This window comes from Mauremys mutica, chromosome 10 (assembly GCF_020497125.1).
Source record: "Mauremys mutica isolate MM-2020 ecotype Southern chromosome 10, ASM2049712v1, whole genome shotgun sequence".
Classification (NCBI taxonomy): Eukaryota; Metazoa; Chordata; order Testudines; family Geoemydidae; genus Mauremys; species Mauremys mutica.
Window position 1 is genome coordinate 8,401,934 of NC_059081.1, and position 23,037 is coordinate 8,424,970.

The 23,037-nt window shown below is 43.1% G+C and overlaps 1 protein-coding gene across 4 annotated transcripts in view; it reads left to right on the forward strand.

Annotated features, from left to right (window-relative positions):
- Nucleotides 1-23,037, forward strand: part of RALB (RAS like proto-oncogene B) — a 77,743-nt gene that overhangs the window by 28,076 nt on the left and 26,630 nt on the right. The window contains exon 1 of one of the 4 annotated variants that reach the window (XM_045032042.1): nucleotides 59-199. The exons of 1 other annotated variant lie outside the window; for it this stretch is intronic. The gene's annotated coding sequence lies outside the window, so the exon portion shown is untranslated. Of the gene's footprint in view, nucleotides 1-58; nucleotides 200-13,020; nucleotides 13,043-21,710; nucleotides 21,729-23,037 lie in introns of those variants that run through there. 2 more of the 4 variants (XM_045032045.1, XM_045032047.1) reach the window with 2 other exon arrangements.

The window sequence follows — 23,037 nt, forward strand, 5'->3', positions numbered from 1 at the left end:
TTGCGATTGACCAGAGGGCGCCACGTGACCCGGAAGCGGGCCCGCCCCCACGCCCTGGGCGGAGCGGCTGCGAAGGGAGGGGGCCGCGCGCGGCCGGAAGTGCCCCGCGGCGGGAGCGCGCAGCGGATCCCCAATGCAAGGGAGCTCCGCGGGGCGGGGAGGCGCTCGGAGCCGCGGCGGAGCCGGGTGTCAGCCCCAGGTAAGGGGCGGGTCAGGACGGGCCCCCCCCCGCCCATGGGAGCCGGGGCTTCCCTGGGGTCCGGGACCCTGTCACTCCCCAGGGGCTGGGAGCTCCGGACCCAGCGGCTGCTCCCCGCGGGGGTTAGGGGGACCCCCCCCTCCGCCGGGTCTGGCCCAGGCTCCCTCTCCAGTGTGTGTGTGTGTGGGGGGGGGTCTCATGCAGAGTTCCTGAGCCCGCCACCGCCGCGCATTGGCTGCCCGCAGGAGGGGTCCCCCCCTTGCCCTCGGGTGGGGGCGGCTTTCCCTGCCCGCAGAGTGCCCCGGGGGCAGGGGCCCCAGCTGCGCTCTGGGGTACGGGCCCGTGCCGGACCCTCCCCACCGTGGGGGGCATTGCTGGCCGGAAGGAGTCTGGGGGCAGCCTGTGTGTGGGGGTGAGCTGGGGCGCCCTGCCCAGCCAGCCGGAGCTGAAGGGGGGGGCTGGAAGTACGGCTCTGCTTCCGAAGAGTCAGAGTTTCATAGAGTCCAGCGCCAGACGGGACCCTTGCGATCATCTGGTCTGCTCTCCTGTGTCAGACAGGCACCTTTGGGGAAGTCATTGGCTGGAAATCCCCCCCCCCCCCCCCGCCCGGCATGTGTGTTTGGGGCTGTCCCTGTGCTTCGGAATGGGGCCCTTTGATACCATACCCTAGGGGTTCTCAAACTGGGGGGTGGGACCCCTGAGGGGGTCGGGAGGCTATTACATGGGGGTACGCGAGCGGTCAGCCTCCAACCCAAACTCCGCTTTGCCTTCAGCGTTTATATTGGTGTTAAATATATGTAAATATATATAAAAAGTGTTTTTAATTTATAAGGGGGGAGGTCACACTCAGAGGCTTGCTATGTGAAAGACTTGCATCCAAAGAAGTGGGTATTCACCCACGAAAGCTCATGCTGCAAAACGTCTGTTAGTCTATAAGGTGCCACAGGAGACTCTGCTGCTTTTATGTGAAAGGGGTCACCAGTACAAAAGTTTGAGAACCACTGCCATACCCTGTCTGGAATTCAGATGGGGATGACCTTTGTGCATGTATAGGAGGTTGCACCCTCAGTTTAATTCGGAGAACCTGTGTCCCTTGGGCCCGTATGAAATTCAGAGTTTGGGGTGAGGTTGTCTTTCTGCCACATGTTTATGAATACGACACGGCACTTTAATGACCGATGCTGCTTCATTTGAGTCCCCTGGGAATTGTGGGTTGTGTTTTAGGCTGCCACCCCCACCCTGATGTGTGCAGAGAGCTTTATTTTTCCCAAACTGCTGTGGGTAGGCAAGAGAAAACACTTGCTGGGCAACTGGGCAAGATGTGGGAGTTTGAGATGGTATCGTCCTTGCCTGAGTTGGACATCCCTGAAGTACCTTGTCTTACATGGCTGGGTTCTCTTTACCTGTTGCAGATTTGTAAATATGCTTTTTTTCTCTCTGAAACCTTTGAGTATAGATGTTGAAAGAGGAAAAGGCAGTGCCCAAATATAGTGTTACTATAAAGGGGAGAGTGAGATATGGGGCAAACTAACCAGCCAAATTATGCAATTTAAGGGGGAGGTTAGGCTAGATTTTACCTTTTTTCCAAGGGGTGGGACCTGAGGTCCTATGGGGCCACTTGCAAGAATTAAAATAGATATAGTCAAGCCCTGCTTAATAGGCACCGATTCTGTGGGTCCTCTGGGGCTGGAGCCACCCACATGGGGAAAAAATGGTGGGTGCTGAGCAACTACCAGCAGCCCTCTTATCACCTCCCACCTGCCCCCACAGCACTTCCCACTAGAGTGACCAGACAGCAAGTATGAAAAATCGGGACAGGGGGTCGGGGGTAATAGGTGCCCATATAAGAAAAAGCCCTGAATATCGGGACTGTCCCTATAAAATCGGGACATCTGGTCACCCTGCTTCACACCTACCAGCAGGCCCCAAAGATCAGCACCTCCCCTCCTTCCCCGTGCCTCCCACCCACTGTAATTAGCTGTTTGGCAGTGTGCAGGAGGCTGGGGGAGGAGTGAGGATGCAGTGCACTTGGTGGAGGGGGCAGAACTGGGTGGGAAGTGGCAGGGCTGGGTGGACCAAGGGCAGTAAAAGGTGGGGTTGGGCGTGGGGCCTTGGAGGAAGGGGTGGGTGAGGGGCAGGGTATGAGGCAGAACCAGGGGTCAAGCACCCCCTGGAACTTTGGAAAGTCAGCATCTGTGCCCTGCTTCCTTTTTGGGTCATGTATGTTTGGGTGGTGGAAGGGGGGCATACAGATTCAACAAGTGTTTAGGACCATTCCTGATCTTTCTAATTTAAAGCCCAGATTTTAGATCCTTACTGCAAAAATGCACAAAGGTCACGTGGGGTTTTTGTTTAATATTTCCTGCTCCTTAAGCATCTGCTACTGTGAGAAAGGCCTAATTTTTTCCCCTTCACCAGAAGTTTGGGAAGTTATGTGACTAGTATTCTGAAATTTTGGAGATTGACTGTATTCAGGAAGCACACTGTCTGATGTTCTCTTAAATTTTCAATATATCGGTAGTTAAAGCTGTAGGAGGGACTAAGAGGTGCAGACTGGATTGTAATTGTAGATATTTCTGTAGATGGATTGACTACCTTTCTTAGCTGATAAATGAGGCTGTCTACATTACCGGCTAAATTTGCATTGCTGGGATCAATGCAGCGGTGTCGATTTAGTGGGTCTGCTGAAGACATGCTAAATTGATGGGAGAGTGCTCTCCTGTTGATGTCTATACTCTACTTTCCTGAGTGGCAGAAGCTATGTTGACAGGAGAGTGTTTCCCGTCAATATAAGTTGACTTACAGCAGTGTCTACACCGCACCAAGTTACATGGACTTCAGTTATGTAATTTATGTAACTGAACTAGCCAGGATGGATTTGATTTAAATCAGATTAATGATTTAAATTATTATTTAAATCATTAGTCAGGAAGACTCGATTTAATCATGGAGTTCTACATAAAAGTGCATTTTTGTTGGTTGTTATAACCTTAATACATATTCTTCACAACTCAGAAATAGATGAAGGTTTCATTTTTAGAAGATACACACTATATATTTTAAGTGATTTATTTTGAAAACTTTTCAGATTACTTTTACAGCTATATCAGAAAATGAATGATTGTTTAGTAATTGAAGCAGATATTTATGAAGTTACTGGGAGGTGAACTATCTCCAATTCAACAGGTTAATCATTAACATTTGGAGGATTTTCTTCCCATGCTGTATCAGGAGGAGAGCATCACCAGACAGACATTTAAATTGTTTTATTTAACTAAAACAACAACGTTAGGTATTCTGGATTTTTTTTCTTCAACAGCAAACCTATAATATTTTAACAAAACAAGCATATGAATATTTGAATTTAGTTAAACAATCTAGTTTTTTAAAATCAGGTTTGTTTTTATTAAATTGTTTTTAACTAAAATACTTAAATGAAATTTTTTTTAAAAAATCGACTGTCAGCCACATCAGCTTAAAACTTAAAATACTGGATTCTGTAGCTGACTCAGTCGTCTTCACATTCATTTTCCTGTTTGTTCATAATCTGGAAGAGAAAAACAAGCTTTCCTGCTTTTTCAGGTCCCAAACAATTTCTCAATTTGGAATGAATTTGTCCAAAGGAAGAAAATATTCTTTGTACACTGGCAGAAGAAGCTACTGCTGTTAAAGTGAGATTATTACTTCAACAGTCTGAAGTGCTTAAGTGACTTCCACCAGTTCACTGGTGTGACGTTCTTTAAAACGTCATTAGCAAACATATATTTCTTGAATAATTCTTATTCCCAAACTGGCTCTCTTTTATGGCTTGCTGCCATTATAAGGTTTCCCTTCTAGTGAGAGAATGGTATGGTATATCTCAAATCAATGAAGGCTACACTCAGAAAGACCTCAAGACTTTTGGAACATGCTGCTCAAACAGTTTAACTTTTGTTTCTACTGCCTGTCCCTCCCTTCTCACATTTATATCCAGACTTCTTCTCCTTGTCAAGATCTATTCCGTCCCCAACAATCTTCTATTCATTGAGCTTTTTGAAACTTTGCACTTTTAGAGAGGGGTAAGGGATTGACTTTGCAGAGGGACAGTAGGGTTGAGGTCTGTTATTTCTCACCTCTATGTATTATTTATTTCTTTAACAGCAAAAATGTTTTTAAATAACAAGCATGTTCTCTCTGGAGACGCACATTCCACAGTTTGAGAACTGCAAAACTAAGCATCTCTGATGGTATCTTCTTGACTGAGCACTGAGTCCCATTGGGTAGATAGAAAGATTAACCTAAATAATCTATACAGAAGCCCCTGGAACTGCATAAGATTGGGTCCCTAATCCATGAACTATTGGAACTCATTTACAAACCTTTTCTTAAACATTACATGAATATATTGTCTCATACTATAGAATTAGAATTTACAATCCTTATTCTATGATGAGATATCTTTGAGCCATAATGTATCTTAATTAAAACTATATTTAGATATGCTTTTTGAGGAAAAAACCTTTTATCAAAAAAATCCAATTTAAAGAAAAAAATGCAATTTTTTAAAAGTTATTTCTTTCTTTCTTTCTTTAAATCATTGATTTTTATCCACCCTGGAACTAGAGTAACTTAGATCGATTTACAGTGTTAGTGTGGACCGGCCCTGAATAATGGTGTTAGAAGACTGAAGTGCAACAATTCCAAATCTGTTTTCCTTATGATAATACCATATGGAAGACAATATTTACTTTCCACTTTATTCATTTGTGCTGGATTGGTCAAGGACAGCATTGATGTAAACAATTTGTAATCCTGAATCATGATCATCTATCACGATCATAAAGGGAATCATTAGCACAAACAAGGCATTTATGACATAAATTCCTGTAAAGACAGTTGCTTGCCTCTTCTTATTGTTTTAAATATTTAATGAGAGTTGACTGAATATTTACTTACCTGTATTACAAATAATACCTTGGACTATTTAAACTAATTAAATCTAATTTACCCTTTGTTATTAGTTTTTAATACTTTCTATATTTCTCTTCTTTTACAATGAAAATAGGTCAGTTTCACACTTTTCCCTCTAAGTATTATCTTATCAACTTAAATTTCTCATACAATAGCATGTTTGTTTCATGCGTACAGCAGGGGAATTTTTTTAAATATTTTCTATGGGAATAAAAAATTTGCATTTCTACTAGTCTTGGATTTTGTAAAAGATTATTTTTTACAAAATCCCAGTTTGGAGCATAATTTGACCTGACAGTACCTTTTTTTGTGTATTTCATTTGCTAATTGATATGTCAGACTTTTAACATCAGTTCAGGTGTACAGTAACTCCTCACTTAAAGTTGTCCCAGTTAACGTTGTTTCGTTGTTACATTGCTGATCAATTAGGGAACATGCTTGTTTAAAGTTGTGTAATGCTCCCTTCTAATGTTGTTTGGCAGCCACCTGCTTTGTCTACTGCTTGCAGGAAGAGCAGCCCCTTGCAGCTAGCTGGTGGGGGCTTGGAACCAGGGTGGACCAGCAGGCCCCTATTAGCTCCCCGCTCCCCTAAGTTCCCTGTGCAGCAGCTGCCTGCAGTTCAGCAGTGTCCCTCCCCCCACTGCCATGTGCTGCTCCTGCCCTCTGCTTGGAACTGCTCCCCGAGACTCCTGCTTGCTGTGCCGGGGGGAGGGAAGGAAGAGGGGGGCTAATGTCAGGGTGTCCCCCCTACTCCTGTACCCCGCTTACCCCATCTTCCATAGAACAGGGCTCAGGATAGCTCAGTGGTTTGAACATTGGCCTGCTAAACCCAGGGAAGTGAGTTCAACCCTTGAGGGGGCTTTTTGGGGATTTAGTTGGGGATCAGTCCTGCGTTGAGCAGGGGGTTGGACCTAGATGACCTCCTGAGGTCCCTTCCAACCCTGACAGTCTATGAAATGCTCAGAGTTGCAAGGATGGAGTCTCAGCAAACTGATCTAATTAACAAGGCAGTGTACTTGAGGGAAATGTGCATATGCCCCTCCCTTCCTGCTGCCTTGCAGAGTGAGAGAGTTAACCCTTGAGGGCTCAGCCAATTGCTAGTTCATCATTTAGCAGTAAGGGAAATAGCCCACCCTCTGACTCCTCCACTTCAATGAAGCTTCACAATCATCATCACTATGTACCAGTATTAACTTGTTTGTTTAAAACTTTGTGTGTGTGTGTGTATATGTATATATATATAAATAAAAATTTCCCTGGAACCTAACCCCCTCATTTACATTAATTTGTATGGGGAAATTGGATTCGCTTAACATCGTTTTGCTTAGTCGCATTTTTCAGGACCATAACTACAACGTTAAGTGAGGAGTTACTGTACTGAGTGCTTAAAAGAACAGTCAGCTACAGGCACTTCAGTTCTGTGCAAGGCAGTAATGAACTGGTATATCTCAATGGATGATTACTTACATGTACATCTAAGTGGCATTTCATGGCTGAAATGTTGATTCTGCTATCTACATTGTACTTTCTCTTTGTGAAGAGACCAGTCTTTCAAATGAAAGCAATATGCTGCAATCATTTGTTTGAGAGTCTGTGGTCTCATTGCTATGTGAAATGCTGCATAAAAATTGTCCCTTCTTTGTGAGACTTGCACTCTAGCCAGACAGTGCAGAGGAGATGCTGTGCAAACAGGACACAGAGTGGTCTAAGTAAAAAAAACAGACTGGGAATAGAATTCTAATCCTGGTTCTAATGTCCTCTGTGGCATTTGGTGAAGCATGTGATCTTACACTACCATTAAATGGGAATAACAACATCTATTTCATGTGGGTGTTGTGAGCTAAACTAGAGAAGGCTGTAAACATTTTTGAGCACTAAACGCTAAATACTGTAATGTTATTGTGTCTCAATCTTGACCAGTAAGAACAGCTTCCAGGGGTGAGAGCATAGTTCAGGTTCCACGTCGATTCAGATCTTGGCATATGTGAATCTGCGAACAAGGGGGGCAGTTGAGATGGCTTTTGAATGGGAACACCTGTCCACTGGTAAATGTGCTAAAACCAGTCCACCTCATCTCTGAATTAAAGGAAATTTGGGATGGTAGCTCAAAACATAAGAATCAAAGCATTTCAGACCGTTCTTGTACTGACTCTACTGAATTTTGGACCAAGTGTTGCAGAATAGTAATCTCCTAAATATTAGGGTTTCAGTAAAAACTTTTTTGGATCCTTAAATATAACAGCGTTACTGAGTTACTCAGTGATTCTCAGATTGCTTGTTTTGATTAAACACATTGTGATTTCCCTGGTTCTGTGTCCTACCTGCCTAGGGCAGAGCTAGACTTGTACTAACAAAGGCCAGATAGAGGTGCTTTTGAAACTAATAAATGATTGCCTAATAACTAGTTTTCATCAAACCAGTTTCTGTGTCAAACTTGTGATCCTCCTCAAATATCTGTTCTCTTAAAGGCCTTTGGATTTTGCAGGATTAAAGAAATGGAATACAAGGGCTTTTGGGGGTTGGAGTGGCAATGAATGAAATGCTTGTAAACAGCACTAAATTGAAAACTACTGATGTTAAACACAGAAAAGTTCCTCCCTCTCTAAGGGAAATGTCTATGCTAGGGAATATTACCAAAACAAACCCCAAAAATCCCCTCTAGTGTGTGATTGAGAACAATGTATCTGAACCTGGATCCATAAAAGCTAGTAACTCAAAAATCAAAACTATATAGAAGTACAGTACATAAGTGACAGAAATAATTCTGGTATTAAATGAGTTGAGTATTTTTTATTTGGATTTAAATGTCAAGAGCACATGGATAGGTAATCTTTAAGTGCCTTTGATATTAACTAAAAATACAACTGATTTCCAAACAGAACTAGAGAATAGCAGCAATCCAATATAACCACACCATGTAACCACACCAATTTAATCTTAATCTTGCTTTAAACTCCACACTCGTGTGTGTGTTGCAGTAAACTAGGATTTTATCTTGTATAATAGAGGTCACAGTCCCAGTACAGTTTTCAGGATTCAGGTTAGTGGGTTATGAGATACTTTGGCGGTCGGGGAGGAAAAAAAATGCATTGATTTATTACAGATTTTAGGTCCCAGGCTGGGCTTTCAGTAACCTTCTAAAATGCACGTATGTACAGTACATAGTATTATATCACTCCCCACTAATGACGTTACTACATGATTGACACTAAGGTGGTGGTAAGTTGAAAAACATGGGGCTAAATGCCTCTCTGATGTAAATCAGAGTAAGCCCATCAGTCTGAAAACAGATTATTCATCAAAATACAGTGTAATTCAGTGTACTTCTGTGACTTTAAACTCTCACTTCCAGTGATCAGAAGAAGGAGCTTCCTCCCCAAGATTTTAAGGAAGGATAAAGACAAAGCAGGAATTGGTTTCCATGCTCCTCAAATATGAGGATTTGGTGAAGAATCATAAAAATGACCATTTTGTTTTTTTATTTTATTTATTTATCTATCTGATGCTATTTCAGACCAAATTGAAAAGTGGGATAAATTTTCAGGGATGGGATTAGAAAGTATAAGCAGGTGGAATCTGCCACCCTAAGGGAAAACTCTGTAAACTGCAGGCTGCAGTGGCATTCTTGGGATGTCAGTGTACAATGTGGTCTGATGTGACCATTTACGCTAAAAAGAAATCAAGATTTCAATAATGTCACTTCATTGTGATGATGGAGATAGGTAAGATGCTTTCAGGTTATCTCTTAACAAATATTTTTATAATGAAACCCTTTGGAAATATGTTCATCCCCCCATCTCTTTTAAAACTGGCTTCCTATGAGTATTTCTGCTACAGCAAGAGACTCTTCCCCACTGTCCTATTTTGCTGCTGTTAAGCTTTTAGCTTACTGCAAGAGCCCACTCTAAATTAATGAGAATTCCTCACTTATCCAGTTACCCCGACAACAGGACTTTTTGATGGTCAGTTGACTCTCCCAGCAACTTCACTCTCTTGTTTATTACTCAGCAAAAGTATTTGACTATGTATGTATCCTTATGGGATTACCAGAAATGCGTCTTCCAAAAGCATAATATTGATAGGACATTGCTTTGTTTTTCTCTTCCACTCTAAGGCACTATGCTCCATCTGATCTCTCCTATTTGTTTCAGACTGCCTTTTGACCAAATTAGATTTTCTAACAAAATATACAACTTTTGAGCCTGTACAGATAGGTGGGAAGCTTTAGGGGACTAAGTAGCATGGAGCTAGAAGGCCCGTGCTTATGGGAGCACAATTTAGGCCTAATACTGCTCACTTTACTTGCACGAGTAGTCCCATTGATCACCTTTGGACAATCATGTGAGTAAAGTGAGCAGTTTTGCCCTTCATCTTTATGCCTTTCTCATAGTATCTTGGGAACCTTTCCTCTTGTGGCTTTTTAGGTAGAGATCAAATGCTTAATCAACTCTGATATCTAGTAGAAAAAATACTGGTCATTAAAAGCCACTTCAGTTGGTTGTCCCACTTTTTGACCTTAGTTACATGAGAAATCTAGTGTAAGGAAACCACAGTGGTATGTGCCCTTATAATTTAACTTGGAAGGATAGAGAAATTATGAAGTAACTTCTATTAAGATATTGTTGTCATGGACTGGTTGCTTTTATTGTAAAATCTCTACTTGAGGTATCTAGTCTTCCTTGATGTTTAATATTGTATCTCATTGGATTACTGTCACAAAGCCATTGTACTGTGCAGGTAGAAGTATTCAGGGAGTAACAATCTGTGAAACTTTGTAGGAACATCAGTTCCAAACTTTTTTACCTCCGAAGTGCCACCTAGGTTCTAAGTGTCTTTATTAGAATAATGTTGGTCATGATGCATTAGTTTGGGGGTTTTAATATTATAACCATGCATATTAGATTTCAAAAAAGTAGCACTGATGTAAAATATTGCTCTGCGTAGAAACTTAGATAAAAGCTTTGAAGACTACCTACAGCTATTTTTTTGAAAGAACCCCTCCCTCCCACTTTCCATGCACCCCAAGTACACCACCAGCTCACTTCCAAAAATGCATTTAATACAAATAAAGCATGTATGAATTTATTAATTTTAGTGCATGAACATTAATCCAGTGATCTTTAGCTGTTAAAAATTGAAATTTTTTTCCTATGGAATGTATCAGAGCCTTTAAGGTTTAAAACAGCAGCATTTCCAAAAGAGTGCATACCCCAAAATATGTTTTTAACTAATGCAATGTAATGAGTGCTCACCTAAATACATGATTTGCATTTACTGTGAAACTATAATGACTCCAAATAAATCACTCTTGGTTTTATTTAGCAGCAGGAGATTATTTTTTGGTGATTTTATATTTCACTGATACTATCTCTTAAGTAAACTTGATACTTTTGTAGCAATATTCAAACTAGAAATCTTAATATACCTCTACCTCAATATAACATGTCCTTGGGAGCCAAAAAACCTTATCCCGTTATAGGTGAAACCGTGTTATATTGAACTTGCTTTGATCCACCAGAGTGTGCAGCCCTGCCCTCCTCCCGCGGAGCACTGCGTTACCGCATTATATCCAAATTCGTATTATATTGGGTGGCGTTATATCGAGTTAGCGGTGTACTTTACTTCCCATAAAACAAATAGGAGTCAGTTAATTTGGGCAACTTCCAAGGTAGAAAAATGAGATTTCAAATGCGTTTGTTCAATTTAGCTTTAAGTAATTTACTAAATTTACCCTTCTTGATTATCTGAAGATGTATATCACAAGTGACAGATGTAATAGGCAAAAACCCTAGCTCCAAACATCTGCATTTTAAAAAGTGGAAACATTCAGTTTTTCATGATCATGTTCTCCTGGAAAGTAATATGGAAGCAATAGCTTGGAAATACACAGCATGAATACATATTACCACTGGATGGTGGGACTTAAATAACGAAAGCTCCATGCAATAGGTAGGTCTGAGTAGGTGTTTAACAGTGTTCCTGAACTGTTTAAAAGCAGTTCCCAGTGTTCCATTTAATATGCTTCTGAACGGAGAACTTAAAAAACATTGCAGCCAAATAAAGTGACAGAGTGAACATAGATATTGGTTAATAATGAACATTAATGTTTCAGGGTTTTTTTAGTTTAGAACATTTACATGAAAGTGTTTCCTTTGCATTGGTTGGAAGAAAAATAAATCCAAGTATGTCTGCAGAGTAAGATGATAGCCAGCATTTGATGCTGCACTGAGTTTCTGCTTGACGTAGTGGAGCATGAGGTAGGCCCATCAGGGAGCTTGGTCCCACTCTGTGATTCTTAGGGCAGACTTGTGGATGTAAGCTGTGGCAGCTGGCAGTGGTCCCCAGGGGACTGTGCCAGTTGAGGATACCTAGACAGTAGCCTACTTCTGCCACCCCAAAATGTCCCTTGTGCTGCACCCAGGTCTAGGGTGTGTGTGTGTGTGAGAGAGAGAGAGAGAAGCGGAGGGTGATGTAGAAACTTGGTGTGCTGGGACCATCAGCAGAATTCTCCCCCATGCCAAAGGAATCCTTAGCAGACTACATATGTCTGCTTTCTGGCCCCTTTTTACTTCTAGAATGAACTAGAGAATCTTGCCCCGTAATACCAGTGCTATTTGTGGTTCAAGCCCTTTGAAATAATCACTAACTATTCTTGCATCACCTCTGTGATCCCTGTTTCACAGATAGGATGAGTGAGGTAGAGATGGTGATTTGTCTCAGGTCCCACAATCAGTAGTAGAGTGAGTGAATCATGCTCAAGTCATTTAATGTTGATAAATATCATGGAATTGAGAGAGAAGTTATGTGAATGAACCTAATACCTGTAGAATAAGTCAAATTGCAAAACTATCATTAGAATCATAGACTTGTAAGACTGGAAAGGACCTCAAAAGGTTATCTAGTCCAGTCCCCTGCACTCATGGCAGGACTAAGTATTATCTAGACCATCCCTGAGAGGCGTTTATCTAACCTGCTCTTAAAAATGTCCAATGTTAGAGATTCCACAACCTCCCTGTATTCCAGTGCTTATCCACCCTGACAGTTAGGAAAGTTTTTTTCCTAATGTCCAACCTAAACTGCCCTGGCTGCAATTTAAGCCCATTGCTTCTTATCCTATCCTCAGAGGTTAAGGAGAATAATTTTTCTCCCTCCTCCTTGTAACAACCTTTTATGTACTTGAAAAGTGTTATCCTGCCCCCTCCCCCCGCCCCGTCTTTTCTTCTCCAGACTAAACAAAGCCAATTTTTTCAATCTTCCCTCTTAGGTCATGTTTTTTTCCACCTTGAATCATGTTTGTTGCTCTTCTCTAAACTTTCTGCAATTTGTCCACATCTTTCCTGAAATGTGGCGCCCAGAAATGGAGACAGTACTCCAGTTGAGTCCGATTCAGCGCGGAGTAGAGTGGAAGAATTACTTCGTGTGTCTTGCTTACATCACTCCTCCTAATACATCCCAGAATGATGGAGTTTTTTTTTTTTGCAGTGTTTTGCTGTTGCCTCATATTTAGCTGGTGATACACTATGACCTCCAGATCCCTTCCTGTAGTACTCCTTCCTAGGTCGTCATTTCCCATTTTGTATGTGTGCAATTAATTGTTCATTCTTAAGTGGAGTACTTTGCATTTGTCCTTATTGAATTTCATCCTGTTTTTTTTTCAGACCATTTCTCCAGTTTGTCCAGATCATTTTGAATTTTATCCTATCCTCCAAGCATAACTTGGTATTGTCTGCAAACTTTATAAGTGTATTCTCTATCCTATTATCTAAATAATTGAGAGAGACATTGAACAGAACCGGACCCAGAACTGATCCCTACGGGACTGCACTCAATATGCCTTTCCAACTCGACTGTGAATGACTGAAAACTATTTTCTGGGAACGGTTTTCCAATCAGGTATACATCCATCTTATCAATATCTCCATCTAGTTTGTATTTCCCTAGTTTGTTTGAGAGAGTTATGTGAGACAGCATCAAAAGCCTTACTAAAATCAAGATATACCACATCTACTGCTTCCCCCCCTTATTCACAAGGCTTGTTACTTTGTCAAAGAGAGCTATTAAGTTGGTTTGACATGATTTGTTCTTGACAAATCTATGCTGACTGTTACTTTCCCTTTTTATAGATGGGCACTGTATTTGCCCTTTCCCAGGCCTCTGGAATCTCTCCCACCGTACATGACTTTTCAAAGATAATTGCTAATGGCTCAGATACCTCATCAGTCAATCAGTTTAGGATGTATTTCATTAGTCCCTGGTGACTTGAAGACCTCTAACTTGTCTAAGTATTTTTTGTCTGTCTGAATATGTCTAAGAACATAAAAATGGTGATACTGGGTCAGACTGATTGTCAGTCTAGCTCAGTATCATGTCTTCTGGCAGCCAAATGCTTCAGAGGGAATGAACAGAGCAGGGCAATTATGGAGTCATCCAACCCCTGTTGTCCAGTAGAAGCATCTGGCAGTTGGAGGTTTAGGGGTTCCCAGAGCATGGGGTTGTGTCCCTAACCATCTTGGCTAATAGCCATTGAACTTCTCTGAATATCCATTCACTAAAATAAGATTTAAATAAATCGGGATCAATACCAGGCACCCTCGCATGCTAAAACAATGCGGGCATCAAGACCCTCATTAAATTTTAGTAGCTTTCACTATATGTATATATGTTGAATAATCACAGTACAACATATCAAACCAGAAATGTTACACTTCAAGAACTAAGTTGTCTCTCATTTCTATTTAAGTGATAAGAGCAGCCATACTGGGTCAGACCAAAGGTCCATCTAGCCCAGTATCCTGTCTTCCGATAGTGGCCAGTGCCAGGTGCCCCGGAGGGAATGAACAGAACAGGGAATCGTCAAGTGTTGATAAGGCTACTAATCACCAATTCTTGACTTGTAAATTAATGGCAGCTCTGTTTACTGAGACCGTGATAAATAACTGTACTGGAAGAGTAATTGCAGTATATCAGTCATTAAAATTTGTTTTGTAACTTCTGTGTGGGTGGGGAAAAATGTAACTGAATTTGGAGTAACCTGGTAAATTGTGGTTAGTCAACATGTTAATGACAATGTCCTAGTGCTTCTTACAGACGTATACAATCCACAGAATATCTGAAACTATATTCTCAACTCAATTTATGTTATAATATGAATACATATAGAAAATCTAGAACTCACCTACATGCAACTCTTAGGGCTTTTTAAGCTAATGAAAATAAATTACTCTAATGATGTGCACATATAGGTATAGGGTTATTAAAGTGAAATTCCAAGAGAGTTTATAAAATCTCGTTTGATTAAAACCACATCTTTGAAGTACATATTAATTTCTCATAGCACTAGTCTATGTACATCTGTAATTTGGGGAGTTGGTGGTAACAAGGCTCTATTATGGCTATGTTGCTAGAGAACTGTAAGGAGGAACGGGGTTCAGGAATTGATGTCAAGGCACAGAGCCTCCAAGCACAGGCCCTATGCGGATCACCTGGAATACCTGGTGCTGGAAGTCTGGCTTCATTGCTGTTCCAAAAGGGACATGTACAACATCAATTCTATCACCTCCACTGAAGGATGAGTCTGGAGAGGGAGTACTTCAGCGAGGAGAACTTATGGGAGGTGGTCAGGAGACCGAGTTTGTCCATCTGTAAAATAGGGCTAATTGTACTTGCCCTCCTTTTGTAAATTACTTTGACGTCTGTGGGTGAGACGCTAAATGAAAGTTTAGTAGTATTGAATTCAGACATTCCTCAGATGTGAATCTTGTAGATTACAAAAGGATGTATATACATCTGTTATATAATTCATACCACATAAAGATGCACTTCCAGATCCAAGAAAGCAGATCAAAGAACAGTGACTTAGAATTGCTCATATTAAAGACCGTGTGAGATGACAAACAGATCCTAAAAATACCTCTGGTGACTATGCTAATAAAGTCTGAATTGATGCTTAAATATGGAATCGTCCTTCAGACCTGTATCAAATCTATTCTGGATACGTTGTATGACTGTAGTTTTCATAGGCTGTTGTAATTTCCTTTCAAGATTATACTCTGAAACTGCTGCTCATAACTTAGTCACATCTATTATTTGATGTCTTGGATGATTAACTATTATAACAGAGGGAATGGAAGATTTTCTAGTGTTTTGATTTCTTATGAATCTGTTTCCATAAGTAAATGCCTGCTGTTATCAGTTCTATATTTTGTTGAATTTTAATGGCACCCCTGCTTAGAGAAAGATTCAGTCATCTATATTTCAGCACATGATTTCTAAAGAAATCTGGCTTGCATTCAGGGTGGGGAAATGCACTGACTGAATATATATTGCGTGCTTTTTAATGCTCCAGTTTAATTCAGAAAGTGTAAAATAACTAACTGATCTATTTTTGGGTGCAATCATGGAATAGTTCCAGTAAAATTCAAGAGCTGGGTAAAAAGTAAAACAGTGTAGTCAATTCATTAACTGTGTTGTAAATTTCTTGACTAGAGGAAGAAAATTTACTTTGTCTGTCAAGGCAGGGCCGGCTCCAGGCACCAGCGAATGAAGCAGGTGCTTGGGGTGGCCAATGGAAAGTGGCGGCAGGTCCAGGTCTTCGGTGGCAGTTCGGCAGTGGGTCCCTCAGTCCATGTCGGAGCAAAGGACTTGCTGCCGAAGAATGAAGCGGCGCGGTTGAGCTGCCGCCGAAGTGCCGCCAATCGCGGCTTTATCTCTCTTTTTTTTTTTGGGCTTCGCTGCTTGGGGCGGCAAAAAAGCTGGAGCTGGCCCTGTGTCAAGGGTAGATGTTACCTACATATCCCAGCATTTTAATGCCTGCACTTAAAGGAGGTTTTCTTTCATTACCCAAATTTGGGGATCCATGTTGGCTAATTAAGATTATCTGTTGTATCCATGTAATGAAGCTCTTTCTGGAAAGACTAGATGACTACACCTTCATAAGTTTTTCAAGTATTGTAATTATCAAAGAGAGAGCTGCCAATGTAACAATCTGATGTAGAATAAGATATAAGGAAAGCAGCTTCTTGGAATCCATGAGTCATCTGGGACTGTCACAGTTGTTACATGGCTATAAAAAGCAATGGAACTTAGTATCTCCTACTATATACTGTTTAAAATATAGGTGTGGGGACAAGGGCCCTGAGGATAATTGGCTTAGCTTGCATATTTGCCATTGAGCAGGACATATATTGGTGTTAGTGGGGAGTCTTTTGATAGAGGCTGTCTCTGAAGGATTCCTAGCTGATTTAGTATCAACAATATTATGGAAAGAGAAACTGGATGCCATCCAACTGTCAGACAACAGAATTCATGTTGTTGACTGTCTTACAAAGATGTTAGTTCTAGGGTCTGACACAGGAGATTGAGTTCACCCTTAAAGGAGTACTGAATTTCTGTATATCGGCTTAAGATTCCAAAGCACTGATGGAATATATGTGGATAAATTAAAAAAAATAGATATCTATAAAATGGAGTCTGCAGGACAGCAAGATAGAACAGAGATAATCCCATTTGATCGTAGTGAGACCACTATAGTGATAAGGCCATAAACTTATATAAAATATTTTAAAAGTATTAATGTACTCTAGCTTTTGTTTTCTTTTTTTATAAAAAAAAAAGAAAAGAAAAAAGAGAGATTGAATACTTTAACTTGGGCTGTGCTGATACTTTCCTTTAATGGCATTTTTAAAATCATTCTTCCTCCTGAACCAGCACCTGCTTTAATGAACTAAGTTGATTAAAGCATAAATCCTAAACTATAGCTTTCTGACAGTTTGTATGTTCTATCCTTCTGCTATAAACGATGTCTCATGGTACAAAAGATATCTGCCTAACATGTAAAGTTAACTTCTTCAAGCATGTTCTAAAACTGCTTTAGAATGCACTGTGATTGCAGAGCATATAGATAATTCTTGTATGGTAGAGGCATTTCAGCTTTGGCCTTGTGCTTCATGCAAAGTCAAGACTTGTGTGTCTCTCATTAAGAGTGTGTATTGAGTTACAGCTTTTGGCATACTTAACCTATGAATGACCCACCAACTGGAGGTACTACACAGTCTGATTACTCTAATGTAACTAAGGGCATGTCTACACTGGCAGAGTTACAGCACCGGGAGTTACAGCGCCGCTCGGAGAGTGTTGAAGGGAAACCGCTGTTGTGTGTTCACACTGTCAGCTGCCTGCGCCATAGCGTGTTCACACTTGGGGCACTCTTAGCAGCTATCCCACAGAGCACCTCTTTCTCTTCTGCCACTAAGAGTTGTGGGAAGTGTGATGGAGCAAGGCCGGATGGCTACAGGAAAGTACTCAGGAACAGGTATGTTAGCCCCAGGCTAAGCAAATCCCTAGTACCATGGGAACCAAAATGGCAGTTGCTCCAGGGTAATTAAGGCACCTGGGGCCAATTAAGAACTTTCTAGAAGGCACTGGAGAGAGCTACATTGATTGGAGCACCTGCAGCCAATCAGGGCAGGCTAATCAGGGCACCTGGGGCCAATTAAGAACTTTCTAGAAGGCACTGGAGAGAGCTACATTGATTGGAGCACCTGCAGCCAATCAGGGCAGGCTAATCAGGGCACCTGGTATAAAAAGGGGAGCTCACTCCAGTCAAGGAGAAGGAGCCAGAGGAAGGAAGGGCGTATGAGGAGCTGGGAGCCAGAGACATAAGGAACTAAGAACTGAGAGGGTGTACTACTGGAGGATTGAGGAAACACCATACAATCAAGCAATATCAGACACCAGGAGGATCCTATGGTGAGGATAAGAAAGGTGTTTGAAGGAGGCTATGGGGAAGTAGCCCAGGGAGCTGTAGCGGTCAAGCAGCAGTTACAAGTAACGCTATAGAGACTGCTGCAATTCACAGGGCCCTGGGCTGGAACCCGGAGTAGAGGGCGGGCCCGGGTTCCCCCCAAGCCTCGCTACTCCTAATCAGACATAGGAGGAGGTGATCCAGACTGTGGGTTTCATCCAAGGGGAAGACCACTGAGGGGAGGAAATCCGCCAATAAGCGCAGGACCTACTAGAGGAGAGGAGGAACTTTGCCACAGAAGGCAGAGTGGGTCACGGGGCATCCTGGGTCCTGTCCCAGTGCCCCATGATGCATTGCTTCACATCCCAGCAATCCCTGTGCTTCTGTCCACATTTGGTGTGATCTTTCAGTCGTTTGTGTACCGCGCGCCCTGCCTCTTCGGGCTGCAGGAATGGCTCCTGAACTGTTGACCAGTATGCTGCTTGCTCTGACCAACACGTCATGAGTGGCAGTGGAGTTATTCCTTAAACTACAAAGGCAAGAGGAGTGTGACATTGATGTCGCCAAGCGTAGTAGCTACGACACGAGATTGCTTGGAGCAGCCACTTTTGGGCTTGGGAAACGAGCACTGAGTGGTGGGATCACATCGTGATGCATGTCTGAGATGACAAGCAGTGGCTGCAGAACTTTCAGATGAGGAAAGCCACGTTCATAGGACTGTGTGATGAGCTCGCCCCAGCGCTGTGGCGCGAGGATGAGAGCTGCCCTGCCATTGGAAAAGTGTGTAGCGATTGCACTGTGGAAGCTGGTTACTCCAGACTGCTATCAATTGGTCACTAACCAGTTCGGAGTGGGAAAGTCTACCGCTGGACTCATGTTGATGGAAGTCGTCAGGGCCATTAATTGCATCCTGCTCCAAAAGACCCGGGCTCTGGGCAACGTGCGAGACATTGTAGATGGCTTTGCACAAATGGGCTTCCCTAACTGCGGAGGGGTGATAGATGGCACGCATATTCCAATTCTGACACCAGACCACCTAGCCACCGAGTACATTAATCGCAAGGGGTATTTCTCAATGGTTCTCCAGGTGCTTGTGGATCACTGTGGGCATTTCACAGACATTAATGCAGGCTGGTCCAGAAAGGTGCATGATGCATGCATCTTTCGGAACACTGGTCTGTTCACGAAGCTGCAAGCAGGGACTTTCTTCCCAGACCAGAAGATCACCATAGGGGAAGTTGAAATGCCCGTTGTGATCCTGAGAGACCCTGCGTACCCCTTAATGACATGGCTTATGAAGCCATACACGGGGCAACTTGACAGCAGCAAGAAGCGGTTCAACAACAGGCTGAGCAAGTGCAGAATGACTGTGGAGTGTGCATTTGGCCGTTTAAAAGCCCGCTGGCGCTGCCTCTATGGGAAGTTGGACCTGGCTGATGACAATATTCCTATGCTTATAGTTGCGTGCTGTATGCTCCATAATATTTGTGAAGAGAAGGGTGAAAGCTTCACTCAGGGCTGGTCAGCAGAGACTGAGCGCCCGGAGGCTGAGTTTGAACAGCCAGAGACCAGGGCTATTAGAGGGGTGCAGCGCGAGTCCATAAGGATCAGGGATGCTTTGAGGCAGCAATTTGAAGCTGAAAGCCACTAATATTTGTTGCTATGCTCGGGAGTGCAGTGCTTGTAATGCTAGGAGGTGATTGTGATTGGTGCAGACGATGCAATATGAAGGTTTAACAGAATTGTCTGTTGCTTTGCAGGGCTCTGTTTGCATTCAATTAATAGAATAAAGATTGCTTTCAAAGCAACACAATTCTTTTATTATTTTTCTTTAAAAAAAAAAACCACGGAGGAGAGAGTCAACCCCATAAGCACTGAGTGGGATGGTGGAAGGGAAGGTCTCAGGAGGAGGTGGGGTCGCAGGGTGGTTAAAGATTTGTGTATGTCCAGGGATCATATCCAACCTTCTCCTTTGGAGTACAGTGCAGCCGGTACTATACTTCAGCAGGGCCAAACTGGAGAGGGATGGGTGTTGATTGCAGTGGGTAGTGGGAGTCAGCAGCGCTGGACTGTGAGAGGGGACTGGAGCTAGGAGGTTGATAAGAGTGTGTTGGTGGTGTCTGGAGGGAGCATGGGAAAGTGCTTTGCGACAGCGGCTGCAGGGGAGGCCGGGTGCGGAGCCGCTCGGTTTGAAGAGCTAGTATCGCCTGGAGCATGTCTGCTTGGCACTCCATAACCTTTAGGAGCCGCTCCATGGCTTCATTGTGGCGTGCCACATTCTCCTTTCGGTCCCTCTTCTCAATGTCCCACCACTCCTTCAATTCCTGTTTCTTGGTGGCAGAGTGCATCATAACGTCACACAGAAAGTCCTCCTTAGTTATTCTTGGCCGTTTTCTAATTCTGCGCAGCCGTTCAGCCACTGATAACAAAGAGGGAGGCTGGACTCCCAAGGTCATCTCTGTGAAGTTAAAACACATTTTACAGAAGCAGTATTGTTTGCAACACAACACTGATTCAGTGATTTAAAACGCAGCCAGTACTCTCACACCTATCACTAACTGGCTGACCCCAGGCAAGCACACATGAGCCACAAGACCCCCAAAATGGTGAGCAGCCGCAGGGGCAGGGTAAATCACTCTTCCTGGACCCTGCTGTACATTGGGCACGTGTCTCTTGGGGAGAGCCAGCACTGTAGGGGGGCCTGATAATCATTGCTGTCCCCACACTTTCCACAGGATGTGATCATTATGGAAGATATCTTGCTGCTGAAGGTGAGCAGGGAATCAAGGGAGAGTCTTTTCCAAGACTGCGGCTTGCAGTCCCCCATGCGGCTCGCCTGTGTGCAGCAGTGGTTTCACACACACCCCGGGACAGCACAGTGGCATGGGAAAGTTACTGTTAATGGGGCAAGAAACGAAGCAGCTCCGCCGAAGAACCTGCGGCAGCAGATTACCCGGTATCTACACGAGAGTTTCCTGGAGGTCTCTGCCGGAGATTCCTGTGAAGAGAGGGAGTCAATCGACAGCCTGTTCTGCCGCTCAGACTAGGCAGGCGGTGGGAGACAAGCCTGCTTTCTGCAACCCTCCTTCCCCTAACAACTCGCTTCAGCGATTCCCAAAATCAAATCCACTTACCAGAGGCCTCCTCTCCTGTTTGCGCTTTGCCAATATTCGACAGCTGTGACTGGCTAGCCTCCTCCGGTAGAAAAGAGCTCCTGGCTGCATGCATCTCTGACCTCTGAGTCATCCTCAGCCTCTGGGTCCCCCTCCCCTCCACATCCTCATCCAAGATTTCCTCCTCCTGGCTCGGTCCACTTTCGACTGGCACGCGAGCCACCAAAGTATCCACAGTGGTCTTTGCAGTGGAGGTGGGGTCGCTGCCGAGTATCACGTCCAGCTCTTTATAGAACTGACAGCTCATGGGCGCAGCACCAGAGCAGCAGTTTGCCTCCTATGCCTTGTGGTAGGCTTTCTGCAGCTCCTTCATTTTGACGCTGCGCTGCAATGTGTCCAGGTCATGGCCCCTTTCTGGCATGCATCGTGAAATCTGTCCGTAGGTATTATAATTCCTACGGCTGGAGCGCAGCTGGCACTGGACAGTCTCCTCTCCCCAAGTGCTGATGAGGTCTAGGAACTCGACATTGCTCCAAGCGGGGGATTGCCTGGTGCGTGGAGCAGGCATGGCCAGTTGGAAAGATGCGCTGAGACCACTGCGCGCATCACCGAAGAGTTTGGGGACTTTCAAAATTCCAAAGGAATTTATCTGGTGGGGATGGCGGTTGGTCACCTCAGGGCAGAGCAGCAGAAGTCACACCAATGACCAGAGAGGCGAGAACAGGTATTGTGGGACACCTCCCGGAGGTGTAATCGACCACGGTGTCTACACTGGCACCGCAGCACTGTAGCCCCGGCGCAGAAAGCTGTACACTTCTCGTTGGGGTGGGTTTATTTTTTTTTTAAAGCGCTACAACTGCACAGTTTCTGCGCACGAAGTGGCTTGGCAGTGTGTACACCTCGGGAGTTAGAGCACAGACAGCTGCTTTACTGCACAGAAACTTGCCTGTGTAGACAGGGCCTAAGGATTATAATTGCTGCAGAGGTCTGGTCACTGAAACATTTCAGTAATGGAAAGTGAGGATTTCTTGCTGCACTTGCTTTTGATGTCATGAAATCTTTATTCTTGGAACTAATGGGTTAAACATCGTATCTTCAAATAGGAGATGCAAGTATTGGAAGGAATTAACAAAGCACTTCTGTTCAGTCAATGGCCATGCAATTCCAGATTCCCATTTTAAAAAAACCAAAAACCATAGAATAGCTGCTTTCAGTGGCAGGGTAGCAATAAAAAGAAACATTCAAGGGTATCAGTTGCACAGCAAGAAAACAAGCACAAGATTAATCTTGACAGTTTCTCCCACTGCATTCAGAGGCTAAAAGTAGAATTTTAGAGCTTTACCCAAGTTTTTGTTCTACTTGCAAAATTCTAATTTTTTTCTTGTCTGTTCAAACTATTTTGGTGTATTTATATGAATATATGGACTTATAATTCACAAAAGAAAAGTTAAAATGAACAAAAGCTAAGATTTATTTTAGTGAGGCTATAAAAGTATTTAAAATGGTCTGTGGTGTAAATTCCTTATCCAGTAAAACATAGGGCAGGTACTGTAACAGTTGTTGATGCTTGCAGTATCCTTTTTTTGTACTCATCTTATTTTCTGCTAAGTATTTGGGAAGAAAATATTTTGCAGTTGTATTGTGAACACTTCTGGTGAAAAGAGAAGCTTTTGTATTTCTGGAAGGTTTTTTAATGTTTATGGAACAGTTTGTGAGTCTTTCAGTAAAGATGAACTAAAAGGGATGCTGCATGTTAAAATCTGGCTCAAAATGTAGGCTCTCACAAAACGGTCTCTGCAGATCTGTACAGTAGGAGCTGAACTGAATGCTGTGCCTCACAATCCAAGAGCCACTCTGAAGTTGTTTAATCATTTTGGAGAAAGGGTGGCGAGACTTGTTCTCTAGTCTGCGGATCTGGTGTTCTAACAACTGTTGTAAAAGGCCTTACTCCCGTAACTGCCCTTGTTTTTTCTTTCTGCTGCTGTTTATATTACAGTAGTTCTTAGGGGGCATCTTAGCGTGGAGCCCTGTTG